The sequence below is a fragment of the Acomys minous genome (genome assembly GCF_964271855.1).
Source record: "Acomys minous genome assembly, chromosome: 16".
NCBI lineage: Eukaryota > Metazoa > Chordata > Mammalia > Rodentia > Muridae > Acomys > Acomys minous.
Window position 1 is genome coordinate 15,302,774 of NC_140498.1, and position 21,327 is coordinate 15,324,100.

Here is a 21,327-nt window from a genome sequence, read left to right on the forward strand (position 1 = left end):
GGTGTCCTGCTGCTGCTGCTGCTGCAGCTACTGCTGCAAACACCACACTTGGGATTACCAGCTTAGAGCATAGGGTTTGCAAATTCGGTAGTTTACTGACTGGCCAATATCTCCACCTTTATTTAGTTATATTTACTTTGAGACATGGTCTGGCCATGTAGCCCAGACTGGCCTGAAACTATGTAGCCCAGGCTGGCCTTGGATTATCTTCATTTCTCATGCCCCTAATTGCTTGGCATTGTAGGTCTGAGCCACTCTATCCAGTTTACATTATTTATTTTTGAGACATTCTGTCCACCAAGAAAGGTCCCAGGGTTCCTTAAAGAACATATATAGGGGGAGGAGGTCTCCCTCAATCACAGACATAGGGGAGTGGAGAAGGGGGGAAGTGGGAGGGAGGGAGGAATAGGAGGATACAAGGGAAGGGCTAACAATTTAGATGTAATATGAATAAATTAATAAAAAAGATAATGTTAATGTGGAATGTGAGTGATGAGGAATCCAAGGATACTTTTCAACATAATATTTAATGGTTTCTCTCCGGGTCTGTCTGAATTAGATAGGCCACTCAAGTGCCCTTTGGAGTGGGTAATTAAAATATTGCTGAAACATCACTGTATTTCTGTAAAAATAGCTAAATTTGCCTAAAGAACAAAGTTGCTGTGTGAGAAAAAAAAAAGTGATATGCAGACAGGCTATACAAGAAACCACTGCACTAAACCTGGACAGAGCAGTCTCTCTGTTTGATGAGGAAGATTAAGGAATTAACAAAGGTTTTCTGTATCGCAGCAACAGTAACAGCCATTTTAAAACACATTATATATATAATATATAATATACATATATATGTATATGTACATATACATACATATACATATAATATACATGTATATGTGTGTATTTCTTCTCTTTGATGATGGCTTTGTTTGGCTGTCACCGCACATAGGAAGCAGCAAAGTCTGAGGCTGAGTAAGGGAAACTGGTCTTTCCTGACAGCTCCAGAAGGAGCCATCTGGATTGCAGTCTTCTGTCCCTGAGAGAGAACTCAGTGATGACCCATTCTCCTCCCCAGCCATCCAGAACCTTCTCCAGGATCCCTCATGAATATGGTCTCAGCTGCAATATAATCTCATCCAGTGTAATCCAATATAATCATCTCACCTCTGGCCCTGTCCAAAACTTAGGTAAGGAGTTTGTACTTTGTACTTAGTATAAAACTTAAGGATCATCTCCTCATATGAAAGCAACACTTAAGCCTCCCTGAGCCAGCATCACTATTTGACAATGCTGCCATACCTTCAGGGACCTTTACGACACTTATCTAGGGATGCATAACCGAGAAACCTTACAGTTTTGAATAAATCACTTAGGCATTTTTTAAAAAATTTGAAACCCAAAGAGGTTAAGAATGCAGAGCGGCATCACCTACATCTACTAATATGATGTATCTCCATCCTGTCATGTTTTGTGTCTGTCTGACATGTCCATTTAGGTTTCATTAGGCTCTGACTTGAAGGCCACAGCTCCTGGAAGAATCTCTATTAGAATATACACTTATTTACTCATGGAATACTTTACTTAGCCACTGTCTAGTGGCTAAATGAAAAAGACTGTATGGGGAGAGGGTTGTCTGGACTAAAGAGAACAAAGACCCAAGAGACAATGATGGTTTATTTGTACATTAATACATCATCATTACAGGCTTCCTTGCGTAACAGTCACCATTCAGTAGGGATGCAGAGGTTGACTACTGACATCTGTCGTAACTAATGTCATGGGTGCTTCTTTTGACGTTGTAAGGAGGAATGCCCTATTCTAGGCCCTTGGGAGTGCACAAATGCCTACTAAATATAGAAAGTTCTGCTTGAGAAGAGAGTGGTCACTGTAAGCTGGTATAAACATGTCTTCTGAGATAAACATGCCTTAAATTTGTACTGGGAGAAAGGGGACATTTTAAGCATTAGGGGTGCAAACCAAGGTATAGAAAAAAAATAGCTCTATTGTGCTTAGGGTAAGTTGAAATCGGTAGAAATGTGGACCAGGAGAGGCTTGGTCTGATATGAAGCTCAGAATGTCTTTTGTGAGAACCACCACCAAAGCACAGAATGCTCATTTCACTGGCAACTTTAGATATGAGTGATATCTAAGTAGGTCCAGGAAGCTCAGGACATCTTTTGTGAGAACCACTACCAAGGCACAGAAAGCTCATTTCCCTAGCAACTTTCAGGGAGAGGGAAAGAGGACAGCTGAGATGGGCCATGATGCAGTGTATACAGGCTGCACTGACGTACAGAACGTGAGAAAGAAAAGAAGATTAATATATTGCTGTGCTTTTTTCCGAAGATCACTCTAAGAAGCCTTTAAACATGAGCATATATGTGAAAATGCACTGGGGTGTTAGGAAATTAAATAACATTAAGATTGTATTGCAATTTATAGTGTCCTTGTCCCGTGTATTCAGTGGGAACAGTAATGACACTAACAGGTGTCATGATTCATGGGGATCATAATCTTTTGGTAGTATGTTAAGAAATAGCTCATTGATCCACAGATCAATTAATATTTCTGAGGGTTGCACCTAGGAAAAAATGTTTAAGGGGCTTCTGGGTGGGTGATAAGAAGAAACAAAAAGCTAGAGAAAGAATGTTTTCCTATTCCACAGGGATTGCAAATCCACTCTCTGGTACTGGCTCCCAAGAATGACCCTAAACAATGGCCACCCAGGATGGTTGGTGCATTCATTACTTCTTTTGTTCCTGGGGCAGGTGAAGGCCGAGGGTAATACATGACAAGAAGCAGGTTAAATGCTAATCATTGGCTTACTGTTCAAAGAGATACAGTCCATTGTGGGAGGGAAAGTATGGTGGCAGGGTCCTGAGTAGGCTGCTCATATTGTGTTCTTTGTCAAAAAGCAGGGGACTGACAGGACCTGGGGCTGGACTATAAAACCTGAAAGCCTAACTCCAATGACAAACTTGTTCCAGTGAAGGGCCACCTTCTAAAGGCTTTGTGGTAATGAAACAGAAGCCTAAGTGGATCAATTCCTGTTCATGTTCCAGCCAGACTCCTTGTTCCTGGGTCAGCCCTCCCTTTGCTCTTGTAACTGGTTTATTGATCCAACTGTCACATCTAGTTGGTTGATAAGAGATCATTAAAATGATGTGCCAGCTATTTTTATGTCAACTTGACACAAGCTATTGTCATATGGAAGGAGGGAACGTCAATTGAGAAAATGCCCTCCATAAGATCAGGCTGAAAGCAGACAAGCTTATGGGGCATTTTCTTAACTAGTGATGGATGTGTGAAGGCCCAGCCCACTGTGGGTGGCACAACCCCTAGGCAGGTGGCCCTTGGTTCTTTAAGAAAGCAGACTGAGTAAGCCAGTAAACAGTACTCCTTCTATGACCGCTACATCAGCTCCTGCCTCCAGGTTCCTTCCCTGTTTGGGTTTCTGTCCTGACTTTCTCAAATGATGGACTGCAACATAGAAATCTAAGCCAAATAAACCCTTTCTTCTCTAATTTGCTTTTGGTCATGGTGTTTAGTCATTGCAGTGAGTGGAAACCCTAACCATGATGAGTTATTTTACATATTTCTTCTCTAACCCACTTTTTCTTGCAGATAGAATGACCTATACCAGCATCAGATGTCTTTTCCCAATGCTTCTATGGCTCACTGACTGACACGCCCACAGAGCCTGCTTGGGAGATACCACTAGTGGACCACTATATTCATAGAATGTGACATCTGTTCCACCTGTACCTACTATCTGAGTTATGCTCCCTGTTGCTATAGAACAAAACTGTCACAAAAGCAGCTTAAGCAAGAGCTTATATTGATTTAGAGTTCTAGGGGACACAATCCATCATGGTGGGGCAGCATGGTGACAGGAGCAGGAAGCTGGTTGGTCACAGTGCATCTAGGCTCAAAAATCCAAGGGTGAACAAGGTATGAGGCCAGGCTATAAAGTGTCAAGGTGCTTCCCCCAGTGATATACTTTCTACACTGGGAGTCAACCTCCTAAAAGTTCCACAACCTTCCAAAACAGCGCCTCCAGCTGAGGACCAGTTTGAACTCACATGAGCCTATGAGGGACATTGCACATTCAACCCACAACACCCACTAAGTCAGGATGCCTCATGGTAAGCCTGGGAGCCCACATTTTCAGTAAGAAGTCTTGAGACTTCTTAAATTTGAGAATCACTCTTTTTGAGTGGAATACCCTGAGGCAGCCCTAAAATGAAACACGATTTTCTACATCCCTGGATCCATTGTCCTGCTGTAGCTGGGGCCTGTGTTGATGTCTATGGCCCACCCATGTTACCGTCAAAGACCAGGTGGATGCCTGTGGTTTGTGCTTCCACCTAAATCCATAATTGATGTCCATGGGCTGGACTACCACCAGGGGCCATATTGGTGTCCATGGTCTGTGTTGCTCTGGAAACCATGTTGAGGCCCTTGGCCTGTGCTGCAGAGGGCTGTGTTGATTTCTGTAGTCTATACTGCCACTGGTGACCATGGAAGCCATGTGGAAGTTCTGCTGCCTGTAAAGGGCAAGGAAGCTACTTCTACAGTGATATTGATGACTGCAGACTCAGAGTTAAGTAAGACAATCCTTACCCACCCACCTCCCAAAAGTAACAGCCTAGCCAGAAAGCCACAGAAAAAAAAAAACTCTTTAAAATGGTAATAAAGACGCTGAAGTGTAGCTCCAGACCACTCATGGCTTCTGGAGGTGGTACTGGTGGGGAGGAATTCAGTTTACTTTAAGGTCTGGCCACTGAAAGTTTGACCATGCTCTAGTGAGTATATTGGCAACAAAAAAATGGATTTGGTTTTTTCCCCTTCTTTTTTGTGGTGGGGGAGGATACAAGGTGGGGTATAACTGGGAAGATTTGGAAGTGATTGTGATCATGGTGTATGATAGGAAATTCTCAAATACTCAATGAAAATGTTGTGGTGGGAAAAGAAAGAAAAAAAGAACAATGTGAGGAGCTTATGAATTCTTGGCCAAGATAGAGACTCTGGTCCTTGTTGGAGCTACTTTTCCAAATTTTTAACACTTTATACATTTTCCCTCAGCTATCAAACAACCCCAGCACTATGTTACAGTCATAGTGTACTGTAACACTATCAAGTACTGTCAAAATCTACTGTCACATTCAACCCCAACTAAAGACCTAAAGGGACTTTATCCTTCTCGGGTTCTTCAATTTTAAGCATTACAATTCTTAGGAATACTCAAAATGCCTTTTTTAAAAGATTTATTTTGTTTTTAATTATGTGTTTCGGGAGGACATATTTAAGTGGGTTCAGGTGCCTGCAGAGGACAGAAGAGGGTTTCTGATGCCTTAAATCTGAAATTGAAGCCACTTGTGAGCCACTAGATTTGGATGCTAGAAATAAAATTTAGATCCTCTGCCAAGAGCACTACTTGTTTTTAACTGCTTCTCCATCTCTGTAGCCCCAATAAGATCTTAAGAAAATTCAATCCCAATCTTGGAAAGACACCCAGACACGGAGACTGTATCCACAGCCTGCTTTATAATGAGTGTGTCCTCTATCCACATGTACTTAATGCCTCTAGGGTGTAGTTGTTTGGCATTTTGATAACTATTTTACAAGTTCTAGTTTCATTCCATTCCTATGATAAAATATGGAAAAAAGAAAGTTAGGAGAGAAGGGGCTTATTAGGTGTACAAATACATACTGCAGTCATTCACTGAGAGGAAGAAAAGGCAAGAACTCAACTCCACTAGTCAAGAACAACGTGAAACTAATACATGCAGATGTAGTTGCTTTCTCGCTTGCTTGCTCTAGCTATCTTTCTCCTCTCTGATACTATTCAGGATTCTCATCCTAGGGAATGGTGCCGCCCACAGTGGGTTGGGTCTCCCTATACCAATTGATATTCAAGATCATCCCCCACAAACATGTCCAAAGCCAATTTGATATATTTTCATTAACATTCTCTTCTCCAATGATCGTAGGCTGTGTCAAGTTAACTGTTAAGCTAACAGGCACATGATATTTTGGATAACCAAGACAAAAAAATCTAAAAGGGTTAATGAGAACGTAAGTGTTATCATTAAAAACAGACTGTATATGTCACCATGTTTGGGATAGGTAAAATCTTTTTGCTCCATTTTAGTTTAAACTCGTGATGATAGCTTGAAGAATTTTAAGTTGAAGAGGAATTCAATGAAGATTTACTTTATCTATAATTACTGCAAGTGATTATATGTGCACGGACGTGAAATGACACCTCCAGCATTCCCAGGGACCAAAGAAGATACTGAAGCCAATGCAAGCTTCAAGAGAATGAATCAACTCAGAGGACACAAATTTATGTCCGGAAGGAAGAAAGCAGAAGTGAATTTTCCATTCTGAAAAAGAAGAGACACTTGGCAAGAGTGTTAATTACGTGTCTATCACACAGCCCTCTCTGCCGTAATTATTTCCTTAAACTTCCATCCTCTGCATCTGCCTGCTTCCTCTCCACACAACACAGCTTGGTACATAACAAGTCTGCCTTTAAAATCCCTGATGGGTCCTTCTCTGCCATACTAAAAGCCTTGCAGTGTGGGTCCGAAGACTTTCCAACAGCTAACTCCACTTCTCGTTTTCACTCTCTCACTTGTCTCTTTACTCTCCTGACTGCACCCAAGCACAGTGCCTTGTGACGGTTCTGTATGTTTCTATTTCTACCTCTCCCTCCGTTTCTGTCCTATAACTTCCTCATGCACACACAAATCTAATCTCTACCTGACAGTCATGGCCAGATGAAAATACTACTGTTCGAAATGTATATGAAAATCCAAGCTGGGGATTTGGAGAGGTGAGTCTGCTGTTAAGAGCACTTGCTGCTCTTCCAGAGGACCCAGTTCAATTTCCAGGACTCACATGGGAGGGGGCATATCTGTAATTCCAGTTCTAGGAAATCTAATGCCCTCTTCTGGACTCTGTGCACACTGCATGCATACATGATGCAAACACATACATGCAAGCAAAGTCCTACCTACACATAAAATAAATACATCTTTAAAAATAATCACGATTTAACCCCAAACCGTGTCATCAGTTTAACTGATGTCAGCACATTTAACTCCACAGAATTGCATCATCTGTAACAGCATTAACTCAAGCTTTGCCTACATCCAGGTGTCCACACAATATTAGGAATCTGCTTCTAATTTTATTAATGTGTTTAGTTACAATTGTGCATGCACATACACACACGCTTGTGGTTTGTGTGTGTCTGTAGCACTTGTACACACACGTGCTTATGTTCATTCCCATGCACTCACAGAGGCCAGAGCGTCACATCCGGTGTTCTCCTTGATCACGTTGTCTTATTCGTTAGATGCTGTCTTACTTAGTGAACCTGGAGAGGGCCTGGAGGCCAGCAAGCCCCAGCAATCCTCCTGGCTCCACCTCCCACAGTGTTGGGGTTACAGGGCATGCACAGGCGGCCATGCCTGGCTTTTGACATGAGTTCTGGACTTCACACTGAACTCTTCATGCCTGCATAGTAGACATCTTCCCCCATTGAGCCATTTCCCCAGCCCTGGCAATCTGTACTTTTCCGTTTCTTTGCTTCTTCGGTGTACTGAGTAGTTTTGAATCGCCATCTCCTTTTGAGGTATAAAAATGGCTGCTGAGAGCTCCAGCAGTATGCTTTACTGACTTACCGACCCCAGCAAATGAGAAAACTCATTTGCCAGTGTAGTCGGGCTTGGGCAGGGCTCCCATGATGGCCACTGGGTCATGTGCCCATCTGAGAGATAATTTGCATAGCTGAACAGCATACTACCCTACCCAGCTGAGTCTAATGTGGGAATGGGATCCATTGCACTGTACAATACAGAGAGGGAGAGTGGCTAGAGAAGAATAAGGGGGTGCTCCCAACAGAAGGAAGGGAAATGCTTGCTTGGGTAGCACAGGTCTGAGGGTATCCCTCAATCTTTTCTTCTGGAAGGAAGTAATATCCTATTAAGATCCCCCTGACTGTATTCCAAGTGCCTGTCGCTCACTTCACAGCCATCTCCGCACACATTTCATTTTCTTTGAGCCCTTGGGGATCCTGGAGACAGAGCAAAGCCCTGTTCATTCCCTTTCCCACAGCCTGGCAGGATATGTTAGTCTGTTTTGTTTATTTTCTTCTCAATGTGAAAATAAAAATTGCATTTAACTTGCTTGAGCCTCCTTCAAACAGGCAGCAGAATAAGTCATATATAAGTTCTTTCTCATATCGGAGCTTTTGATTCTGCTGTATAATCGAAGAGTCGTTGAGTGGATGGATGGGTACACATATGAAAATATCAATTATCAGCACTCACATCCATCACCGGAATGTTCCCTGTAAATGTGGCCTGATGGAGGATGGCTCCCCACACTGGGCTTGTGCAGCTGTAGTGCACGTATGCCCAGTTGTTTTCCAGTGCAACTTCTGTGTGGGAGGAATCAAAGACCCGGAGTGCTGTGGACAAAGGCAAATCGGAGCTGGCTTTGCTATCTCATGTGAGAGGACAGGCTTAAAACAATGGGGTGATTAGACTCTGAGAAACTGAGTAAGAAATAAGGACAGGAGCTGTACATAGCTGGAAATGAATAAATCACATAATAACTGTCAAACTGAAGAGAGTGCTGGGTCACCTTGGTGGGTTATACTGCATAATATTTACTTTTCTTGATTTAATTTCGCAATGATCCTGCAAACTCCATTTATTCCTCCCCTCCTGTAAAGGGGCAATGATCTCAGACTCAAAGAGAGGAAAGGTTTTTTTTCCAAGGGTGACTCGGCAGCTGGGAACCTCTCTGGATCCCACAAGGTTTTGTTCTGAATTCAAAGCTCAAATCCTCAAGTCATCGTAGCCACGTGATCGGAGGCACCTCGCTTCGGTGTGTTTTGTTCATCCTGTAGATTTCTGCACCAACATAGCCCCCTCTTCCTGAGTAAGGCAGAAAAAGACTTCCCATTGAACACTTAGGCATTTTGCAGACTTGAGAGATCAGGCTGATCTGAACAGAGGCCCACAGCCTGTCTCTGCATGGAATAGAACCCTGGCTCTCACAACTATAAGGAATCGTATCCACCACCCAGTCCACATCATCCAACTGAGGTTTTGTCCATTGTGACTTGGAACTTAAAGTCATTAAGGTTTGAAGCAGCTCAGGTGCAACCAGACCCTGACATCGTCTGCGTAGAGAGCGGTCTGCACAGAGGGGTCCAGGCACGCTTTAATCAGGATGATGTGCAGGGAATGGAATTTTGTTTGAGGGTCAGAAAACATCTAGACTCTGGTACATCTGACCCTTCAGCTTCTGTCAGCTCTCCAGAGGCCCATGAAGTGATATATTTGCTTCTGAAAATGAGAGAAAGTGGAGGGAAACCCTTGACTTTTCTCTACTTACAGTTCCAAAGAGAGTGGTGGGAAATGCAAACATAAGAGGAAAAAAAAAAGTATCTCATTATGCCGAGTCCCAAACGATAGACCAATCCATTGTTGCTGGATCTTATTAAAGACAGGGAACTGTCTGAGGGCGTATCTACTGTATGACAGACCCTTCCTCCGCAGCAGGCCCAGTCACGTCAGCTGTCACTTCATTAGCCAGAAACTGGGCAGTCTTTGTGAAGTGGTTCATTCATTAGTGCTAAGTGGGGAGATTGATTTACAAGGATTAATGATCTGCTATTCTCATCAAAGGGCCTCCGCAGGGAAACCTCCCACTGAGCACCTCTCAGTTCTTTAGGTCCTGTGGTCAGCTCAGATAATGAACAGTGAGCTAGGTGACATTATGACCTTGATTTTAAGGTGACAATTATTTTAGCAACAGCTTATTGAAGAAAATACTTCTTTTAAAAAGGGAGTGATATATATAACACGTGAGTAATATATCGCTGAGGTTATCTATATGAAGCGGACAATACACATTAGGACATAATTTATCCACTAAATAATGATATGATGCTGAAGTTTCTGTATTAGCATATTTTAAAAAATAATATATTGTACTATTTATCATACACTAATGTATAATCCTACTTTAAATAATAAAGTTCATACATAACGTGCACATACAAATGTGACTGTTAATATCAATTACCATCTTGACTGATTCCAGAGTCACCCAGGAGACGAGGTCCTACACATATGTGGGTAGCCAAGGTGGGTAGACTCACCCTCACCAGACTAAGCATCATGCCCAGACATAGCACGTTATCGTCTCTTTCTGCAAAGCCGATTCTGACCTGCAGCATCCACCCATTTCTGTGGTGTAAATACTCTACCACACTCAGCCAGGTTTCTACAGGGAGATTCCCACCACTGACACTCTGATGTAAGTTCCAAAGAGTTCTAAGCTTACCTTTTCCTTCTTGGATTCTCCCTCCGTTTCAGTAAATCAGTCTCTTCAGACTCAACTTGTTAGACTATTTTAAAATAATAAAATTTGTTTTTTAAATATTTTCTTTTGTTTGCTTGTCTATTAATTTCAGCTATCTCAAATATAATTTAACCTTGGTGTTGTGTTCGTTATTGTTTTGTTAATTTTAAATGTTTAGATGCTTAACATGTAATTTCCATTGAGTTTTGGTAACAAAAGGAATCGGGATTATATGCTCATTGGTGTTGTTCTAGACATGCCATGGGTTCTCGCTTGACACTCTAAATTATAAAGATGTCATGACTTATTCTATGCTATACTTCGGGCCCTTCAACATGTATGTTTGCTTTATTGAGGGGAGGATCTTTTAAGGATATTTTAAATTATAGTTTATTTTTACTTTCTTAATTAAAAGATAATCACACCATTTTTCCTTTCTCCCCTCCAACCCATCCCATGTACCCACCTTGCTCCTTGCCCAACTCACATTCACCATGTCCTCCTTTTCTTTAATTGTTATTGTTGCCTCTGTGTAGATGTGTATGTGTGTGCATGTGCAAGCATGCACATGTGCACACCTGTGCCTGTAAGTATATGAAGTATATAAAGACAATCTCCTGAATCTATTTAGTGTTGAGATATTGGATAACCATTAGAAGATTCATCCCTGGGGACTAGTTCTTCTCTCAATAGACGTTAAGAGTCTATAGTTCTTTGCCTAAGGAGGGGCCTCGTGAGATTTCCCCTTCCACATTTTCTTTCTTTTTTTTTTCCTCCTTTATTAATTTATTCTTGTTACATCTCAATGGTTATCCCATCCCTTGTATCCTCCCATTCTTCCCTCTCTCCCAATTTCCCCTTATTCCCCTCCCCTATGACTGTTCCTGAGGGGAATTACCTCCCCCTCTATATGATCATAGGGTATCAAGTCTCTTCTTGGTAACCTGCTGTCCTTCCTCTGATTGCCACCAGGTCTCCCCGTCCAGGGGACATGGTCAAAGGTGAGGCCCTTCCACATTTTCAAGTCTCCCAGAGTTCTCTTTGTTCAGGTCTTGTTTGGGCAGTCATATTGTTGAGGTATCATGATGAAGCTTCCCTGTCATTTCTGGGAGACATAAGTCTCAGAGCATGTTTTCCCCCTCTGGCTCTTATGGTATTTCTGCCTTTCTTTGGAGATGTTCCCTGAGCCTTAGGTACGGGAACTTTGTTGTACATATATCAACTGTGTTTGGCCACCTCATGATTACTCATTTTCTGCCTTTCATGGTTTTCTATAATGGTCTCCTATCTGTTGCAAAAAGGAGCTTCTTTGATGAGGGGTGAGAGTTATATTTATCTGTGGAAATAGAAATAAACATTCATATTATGTTAGGAGTTATACTAGTTCAGGGACATGGCAGGAGGAGGGACTCCTCTAGGGTCCAGACTTTGGTGCTTGGCTGGGTTCGCAGTACCAGGTGTGATATGCCTCCTGTGTGTAGGCCTTGAGTTCAACAGCTGTTGGTTACCACAAAGATATAGATGTCACTACTGTACCCTCAAGTATATCATGCTATGCTGGTCATTGTCATGTGTCATAATCATCACAGCTGTTTAAGACTATTGGTGGCTTCCGTCCCTTAGAAAGATCCCATAGAACCTTCTAGTGCTGTGAGAACTTGTCTTCAGAGGGAGGCTTTCAGGTCAGATTCAGCTAGGATCCTCAGATTTCTGTGTTTGAAATATGTGGTATCTTGGGCAAAAGAGACTGTTGAACCCCATGGACCCATCTCCTTTGCCTCTCTGTGTTGGAATTACAAGCACAGACATTGCCAAAAATTTTTACATGAGTTCTGTGGATCTACATTGGATCCTTGAACTGACAAATCATATTGACTAAACTGTCTCCTCCACCCCCCATAAATTAAGTTCTAATGCCAAAGCCTCCATTGAAGACAATAAAAACAATTTTAAAATGTTAAATTGTATTATGGCTATGATAATGAGCAAGCCAGGAATGCAGAGGAAGAGACGGTAGCTCCCATTTCTGCCTGCTCCGAAATGTCCAAAGTTTAAACTCATTTCAGTAAGAAGAATGTCATTAAACAGAACAGCTTCCAAAGCAAAATGTTACCATCCTAAGAGAATGTCATCTTTCAGTGCCCCTATTTAGACAGACATATTCAGTCACTGACCTGATGCTGCTATTGTTTAAGATTCTTACCCTGGTGTTTTTGCAGAGATGGCTCAGTCAGTAAAGTGCCTGCTGTGCAAACATGAGGACTTACAGTTGGATTTCCAGCACCCACGTGAAACAGCCAGGTGTGGTGGTGCACACCTGAAATCTTAGCTGGGGGAGGCAGAGACAGAAAGATGCCTGGGCCTCAAACACCAGCAAGTTGGCTGAATTGGTGATAACAAGATTCAGTGAGGGACCCTGCCTCAAAAACTAATGTGAAGAGTGGCCGAGGAAGACACTCATGCACACGAAATGGCTCTTTCTTATAGCTTGGCTATTTTTCCTTGGCTAATTCATCTGTCTTTCTTGTTGTGGTATTTCAAGTCCTCCAGTATGATGTTAGCTTTCTCAATTTATATGTGCTCCTGTCATTGTTACCTTTCTATATTTTAATGCCCTGATAGCATGAACTCCAAACTTCACCACTTTTAAGGCTGGGGTCACTTAGCCTTTTTGTGACAATGTAGCATTCCTGTTTTTGTCTGGTAATGAGATTTGCTTTCCAATTTAAGTTATCTCCATTTTAAAGTTGCTCCCCAGCTCATTTGTATTTCAACTTAATTTCAGGAGTGTTTTAATAATATTTTTAATATGTAGGTCATAACTTTTGCTGGTTTTATCCACCTTACTGATGTGTCTTTTAATAAGTCTAATTTGGTTCTCTTCACTGTGGTTATGATGTGTTTAGTTACTATCTTTCATCTGTAGTTTTTTATGTTTTCCCCTTTCTTCTCTGTCCTTTGAATCCTATCACTTTTATGGATATTCAGACCAAGAAGTAACTTCTGGCATCTTTGATCATCTATTGTCTCTTTTATTGTCCTTATCAAATTAAGATAGTAGTGTTAATTAGCACTACATTTCCCAACAGCAAGGCAAATGCTACAGTGAATATGACCTAATAAACAATTAGTTTTGAATTCTTTTCATGTCTCATCTGATGTTAATCAGGTGGCTTCAAGTCTTGGAGAATTTACCAGATTTCTCAAAAGTGTAGAGCATTTTCCTCCAAGATTGAAACCTTCCATCTGGGTGGGAAGCATATTAAGACACAAGATGTCAAAAGTAAGGTAAAAACAACAGAACGTTTTAAGCAAAGATGGAATATTCTATTCTGCAAGGAATCTCCTTAAGCTCAAGAAATTAATAATAGCTTTCAGGAAGTCCCTGAAACTGACCAGATTCACTAGGCCCCTTTCTCTCCAAATTTTATAAACAACACAAATTGCCAAATGACCCTCTTGGACAAGCAAAAGTTCCTGGAAGATGCAGAGATTAGTTGATCCACTTAGAAGAAGCTCATAGCAACAGAGCCACCGGGATTCATTGGTTTACCCAGTTGGACTTTGGCGGTACCCATGCCTCAGTCTGTTGTCAGTTTCCTATCTGGGGTGAACAGCCATTTGTTCACATCTTCCTGGGCATAGTGTCACATCACACTCAGTTTTCTTCATGCTAAAATCTTTGCCTCCTACATGATATCACAGCCTTGTCTCGGTCAAGAACCGCTTTGAAACACTGATGGGAGCTTGGCTTTGTATTTCCTTGACTCCTCAAGCCCTTGGCTGACAGGCCCTACAGTTTATTCACTTTGTTGCAGCATGCTGAAGCATTTCTTTCTAGCAACAAAGGGATCTAATCCCACACTTGTATTTCAGGCTGAAAAACCTTCCTCTTTCTTGCAGAGAGACACTTTAGTGTCAGTTTACATTAGGAACTCAACTCCAGCCACCATCCACAGCAGGCTCAGAGCAGCCATGGCTCTGGTATTTCTCGTAACTTATGTTCCTAACCTGTTTCTGTTCATTTGAATTTGAAGTACCACTCTACCCTATGCTCCTTGAAACAATGCCATGTGTTTGGAAAAAATAAGAAGGAAAGGCACGCAATGAGAGACACATCACATCTCTACTTCAAACTAAATGGCTTTAAAACAGTAAGGTTTATTTTCTAAGTTTGAGTTTTCTTTGAGTCATAATATTTTCATAATTTTATGTTTTTACTACTTAGTATTAGTTATTATAATAACATGTTTCATTATGCTTTCATATAATGTACTCCATGAACCTCTCTTGGCCCTTCCTGGTCCTGCTGATGCCCTTACTCTTCATGACTTGTTCTATCTTAATATCATGTCTTCTCCATTGTTATTTTTCAGGGGAACCAATGAGATCCATTATGGATATTTACATGCATGTAGTCAACTCACCAGCACCGAATTCTCTGGCAATCTCAGCCCCAGTGGCCACTAACTCCTATAAGTCCTCCTGGAGAGATGGTAGTTCTTATTTAAAATATAGTTGGGGATGGAGAAATGGCTGACCGGGTGAGGTGCTTGCTGGATAAGCATGAATACTCTAACTTAGATACTCAGCAACTTCAAAACGACTGTGGCTGGTGGTGTGCATCTCAAATCCCAGTGCCAGAAAGATAGAGGCAGGCAAGTCCCTGGCCTGCCGGCTTACCCAATCAGTAAGCTCCAGGTTCAATTAGCAACTAGGGTGGAGAGTGATACCAGATGTGGATATCTAAACTCCACACATGTGCACCTCTGTGGACATGTACATGCATACACACACACAGATGAATTTAAAAATAGAATTCAATAGTTTTAATGTTTGACCTATAGCACTATGGATTAAAGACACCTGTGATATGTTTCCTATGCTCACTGCTCTATGAGCTCTGCCATGTCACCACAGTTTATGCTACACACGATCTGTAACGTGTTTTTGTGACTCTTACCACCTGATTCATCCTTCCTATGTCACATCCAACCACCAGGCCCAGTCCAACCCCACACATCTTGCACCAGGGTCTAGCCTGGTGAGTCTGCCTGATCCTGCCATCCATGCACCCTCCCCAGTTCTCAGGTTTAGACCCAGTTCCACATACAGTACCCAGGCCTAGTTTGGTTATGTATGTCCATACTGTCTCTATCCAGACGTTGGGCGGGATCTGCATCCTGTGCACTAGCACAGGGTCTTTCTTCTGCCTGACTTCATTCCATCCACATCATTCAACTTTCAGGGCCCAAACCTGGGCCACGCAGCCTATGCTTTGTCTCAGTCTTCTGTGTCAATATTAGACACAGAGCTGACAAACGAAGTCCACCTACCCAGATCTCATCACAAGAATATAAATAGGGTGACATAACGAGGCAGTGCCCTACCCCACCCACCCCATCTCACATGTGCCAAAGTCCACCAGTCCCATAGACACAGTCTCCAATGAGAACTGCCTTGATGAGTCCCAGGGCACAGAATTTAAAAGAGTAATAATAAACTTCACAGAATTCAAGGAGTTTAAAGAAGGCACAAATGGTTCAAAGAAATTAAAGAGAATGAATGCCTGAACAATGTCCAAGAAAACACAAACATAAGACTGATGGCAATGATGAACAAAATTCAGGATCTAAAAACCAAACTCAATAAAGAGATGGAATTATTGAGAAGAACTCAAGCTGAAATGAAGGTGGAACTGGAGACAGCAGTAACCTAATCTGAATAGAAAACTCAAGGTAAAACCTTATAAAGGATTAAATTATACTCAATGCATCAAATAGAAGACATAGTGTGAAGACTCGATGAGAAACAGAAGAATTAAGTCCCACAAGTAAAGAATATGGACATTTGTAGACAACATGAAAGGAATACAAAGGAACTGTGGGACACCATGAAAGGACAAATGTCAAGTTACAGACATACATGAGGAAGATGAATCAATGAAATAGACAGGATCTTCAACAAAATCCTAGAAGAAAACTTCTTCAGACTAAGGAAAGATTCACCCACACAGACATAAGAAGGACACAGTCATCAAATAGACAAGAAGCCCCCAAAATAGTCCCACAGAAAAGAAACTCTCACGACATGTCATAGTTAAAACACTAAATATACACAACAAAGAAAGAGTATTGACACCTGCAAGAGCAAAACACAAGCTGCATATAAAAGGCAACCCATGAGAAAAAATACCCAGCTTCTTAATAGAAACTTCAAGTAACAGCCGATTCTGGAACAATACAATCCGAGTCCTTAACAATGATAATATCCAGCCTAGGCTAATATACCCAACAAAACTGTCTGCCACAGGTAAAGGGACATGAAAAACTTCATCCTGTCCAAAGAGGCTAAAACAACTCATGACCAGCAGACCAACCCTAAACAGAGTATGGGAAGAAATGCTTTGCACTGCTGAGAGGAAGAAAGACAGCCAAGAGACTGTATTAAAGTTATAATTGCTGAAAACAAAGTGTGACTGAGAACACAGAGGGAAAAAAAAACAATTACAACAATGCCTGCAATCAACACACATCTTTAAGTAACATTAAGCAGTAATGGCTTCATTTCTCCAATAAAAAGAAACAAAATCAATGTGTGTTATTCCATTGAGGCAGGTTCAGCATAAACAAGGCACTAGTGGTAATAAACCATATAAATGAACTAAAGTCAGATATCACATGATTATCTCAGTAAATGCAGAAAATGAGTTTGACAAAAATCCAATATGCTTTCATGATAAAAGTCCTAGTGAGAGTAGGAATGTGAACATAACTCAATATAGTAACAGCCAACATTACCTAACTAGAGGAAAAACTCAAAACAATCCCATAAATATTGAAAAGAAGAGAGTTGTCAACTATCCTTGCTCTTTTTTAATGTGGTGCCTGAAGCACTAGCTGGAGCAATAAGACAAGAGAAGAAAATTAAAGGGATACAAATTCTTTTTTAAAAAGTTAAGTCACCTCTGGCTGCAAATAAAATGATGTACATTACAATAATTAAGAAAAAGGACATGAATGTGAGGGGAGGACATAGAAGGATTTGGAGTCAGGGAAAGTAAGAAGGGTATAATATGGTTATATTTTAAGTTAAATTTTTAACTTAAATTACATACAAACTTGTTAACGCATCACTTATCCTCATCATTACCCTACAGGGATGACTGGGATTGTCGAGAGTTTCACTGCCAGTTAGGTGGGCGGAGACTTGCACATCTGTCTTTACTTCCTATAATGCTGAGCATCATTTAACATGAACGTTTGTGTTGGCACACTGTCCCTCTCAGGTTTACAATGCTTAACAGTTTCCATTGGATTATTTGCCCTTCGTCATTGATGTGGGACTCATAACTGTGTTCTTTATGCACACACAGCATATTCCCTCCCACAGGAAAGCCGTGTCCTTGGTGTTGTGCCTACAATTTTAATTTGGTGTGCTCTCTTATTGGTGGGACTTTGAGTGGCCAGATATTTATTCCAGGGGAGATTTCTAATATATAAAAGCATAGGAAATTTAATCATTGGAGTTTTAATTCTGATAACTTTACATGAATTATTTATGTGGTGTCTGCTCTCCGGCAGGCAGGGGGGCTTTAAACATTTTATTTGAATATAACCACAAAGCAACGACACGTGGCGTGGTAATCCTTAGTTAGTGATGGAAGACACACATGTTAAAGAAGTTGATTAAGTTATCTAAATTCCAGCTGCTGTTAAGAATTTTATTCAAAGCCATTTTTTATTCTCCAGAGTTTTTTTTTTTGTGCCGTTGTTCACTCCTTATGACCTGTAAATATGAGCCCAAGACTAAGAATCCAGGAATCCACAGTGGGGAAAGTAGAGGCCCAAAGTGAGAGGAGGCTAAGCCAGGAATTGTAGAATCTGACAGATCATTCAAGTCTCAGATGCAGAAAAGAACTTTCTGACCTCAATTCTTGTGCTCAGTACACATAAGGATGCTCCCCTGCGCGCGCGCGCGCGCGCGCACACACACACACACACCAGGGCAAACAGAGCTTCTTCACTTGGTCTCCTTGCTAAGATGCTAATCGTTTCCTAAACACCTGTACAAACAGCCTGAGTAAAGACATCTCAGCTCCCAGGGCTCATGTGTCCCCACTTCAGAACTTATTGCAAAGTTGTACTCATCAAAAGGAGTCAGTGCTGGCAAGGGATGATGTAATAGAATGTATAAAAGGAGACAAGCCCATCTATCCACAGTCAAATGAACTTTGACAAAGACATCAATACATTCAACTGAGGGGGAACCATGATCTTCCAACAAATAGCACTGAGAAATGTGGTGTCTATACCAAGGAGAATGTGTACCCCGGCTTCATATCCATGTGTCAAAATAGCTCAAAGATCTATACTGCAAGACATGGAACTAGGAAATTCCTAGATGTTAACATAGGTATAAATTTTTGTGACTGGATTTGGTTCAGGTTTATTAAGTATAACAGTAACAGTAAAGGTAGCCATAGAAATACAGATATTTTAAACTTAATTAATATGCTAACCTCAGACTGGAGGATTGGCTGAGTGGCTGAGAGCATATGCTACTCTCCCAGAGGACCTGAGTTCAGTTCCCAACAGCCACATCAAGCAGCTCACAAACACCTGTAACTCATGATGGCCAAGAGAGCCCACTGCCCTTTTCTGCATGCCATGGGCACTCACACACATGTGCACACACACTCACACAGACACACATAAATGAAAAACAAACTTTAAAATTCCAAACTTCTAAAAATCAAAGGATACTATCAAGGAAGTGAAAAGACAAACTACAGAATGATAGAAAATTACTTGCAAATGATGCATTCAGTTAAAGATTTGAAAACGCGGTCCCAAATTAAAAACAAAAAGACCACTCACCCATCAAAACATAGGTATAAGATTTGAGTAGACATTTCTTCAGAGAAGATATACACTAGGCAGTCAGCACATAAAAACACACAATCCATAGCCTTTAGGGAAATGTCAGCCAAAAGCCCAAAAAGGTCCCACTTCACAGTCCCCGTGCTGGACACCTGATAGCAGAAGTCAGCGAGGACATGTAGAAGCCATGGACTTGAGATAAACACACAGACCGAAAAAAAAAAAAAACTCTGCCCCCCCAAAACTAAAACTAAAACAGCCGAAAGTTTCACCAACTTGTGTATTAATAAACAAAATCTTGCACATCCATACAATGAAAGGAACTGGATCATAAAAAGCAGCGGTCTGAAGTACTGTTAGATGGCATCAGAGCAAACAAACCTTAAATGTATCATTGCTAAGTCATCAAGCTGGATAATAACTGTCATGTGTGGGATGTGTGGCACATTTACTTGAAATATCTATTATAGGAAAACTCATAGACAAGAACAGGTTGTAATTTGTAATTGAAGAATTGAGAGGAATATTCCAGAATTTTCTCGACTGAGGAGAAAGTTGACAAGCAACTTGCGATAGAGGAGGGCAGCTAGGGATGGGAATGAATTAGGAGGTGGTATAATGACGCACATATATAGAAATGCCTTATTGAAATTCATCACTTTTTATCCTAATTATAAAATTAATTTAAAGTGAATTAAAATGATAATAACAAGGTAAAAAGAAATGTCCTGGAATTCAACAGTTGTGATAGAAAACCACTCAGCTATATAATTTAAAATGATGAGGTCTGAGTTATAGAAATTAAATCTCAATAAAATTAGAAGATGAAAGAAGAGCTGAAAACCAATAAAACATATATCCTGTAGAATAAGTGAGACCAAAAGAGCAGCAACCCAGCCTCAGTGAACGTAAGAAGAATCGGGTAATAAAAGTAAGACTGGAGCGTACCAAAGTTAAATAAGAAGGTACATAAGACAGAGTAATAAAGTTAATGAGTCCAACCAAGGGGAAGGAATAAAAAAATGACAAATCACCAAATTCAGGAATGGACAATGGATTTTTGAGTTATACCTTATAGAACTTTACCATGTAGTGTTTTATGGATATTAACTGAAAAGTTCAGACAAAGTAGGCAAATTCCCAGAAAATACAACTTACCAAACATATAAATAAGATCAGACTTCCTGGATGTTACAAGGCTTTGAAGCATATGGACACTGTTATTAGAAATTTTGTCCTAATGAAAGCTGATGTTTCTAGTGGGCTCAATGATTAATACTTCCACATAATATAGAATAGATAATAGCAATTTAAGCACACACATTCAAAGAATAGGATAAGAAAACAAGGAGCCGGAGAGATGGCTTCGGGGCTAACAGGGCTTGCTGCACTTACAGAGGATCTGGGCTTGCTTGCCAGCATCGATTACTCCAGCTCAAGAAACTCCGCCACTTTCTTCTGGCCTTGGTAGCTACCCACACACATGTACACACAATCCATCATATAGACACATAATTAAAAAATAGGATCTAAAATAATAATAATATATCAATGCAATGGTGAGGTTGCCATCAGTTGGATAGATATACGCATGAACAAGGTAGATAATGAAAGGGGTCCATGTCCTGGTGTCTAGAGCGGTCTGGGAGATGTGTCTCAGTGAAGAATTATCTCTATTAGATTAGCCTATGGGATGCCAGTGAGGCATTTCCTTAGTTGCTCTGGCATGAAAAGCCCACCCTGAGTGTGGTTGGAATCATTATATGGGCAGCGTTCTACAAAGTACAAGAGGAGAGAGAGCAAGTTGAGCAGAAAGCAAGAAGCAAGGCTGCATCCATGTCTCTGCTCTTGACTGTGGGTGGGATGTGGTCTCAAGATATGGCCACTGTGACTTCTAGCAGTGACGGACTGCAGCAAGGAGCTGTGAGCTCAGACAAGGCCTTCTTCTCCTGTAAGTTGCATCTTATCGTAGCAGCAGAAAGGAAACTAGGACAGATGACAAACCCAAATAGACAGTGGTTTTGTAGATTAAGGACTGTGGGTCAGTTGGCCGTAATAC

General features: G+C 41.1%; 1 long non-coding RNA gene across 3 annotated transcripts in view; it reads left to right on the forward strand.

The window, feature by feature from the left end:
- The window catches only part of LOC311585703, a 97,812-nt gene that overhangs the window by 69,147 nt on the left and 7,338 nt on the right, over positions 1–21,327 (forward strand). Inside the window, exon 3 of one of the 3 annotated variants that reach the window (XR_014775307.1) lies at positions 1,073–1,184. The exons of the other annotated variants lie outside the window; for them this stretch is intronic. This is a non-coding gene — a long non-coding RNA (uncharacterized lncRNA). The remainder of the gene's footprint in view (positions 1–1,072; positions 1,185–21,327) is intronic. 3 annotated transcript variants of the gene reach the window in all.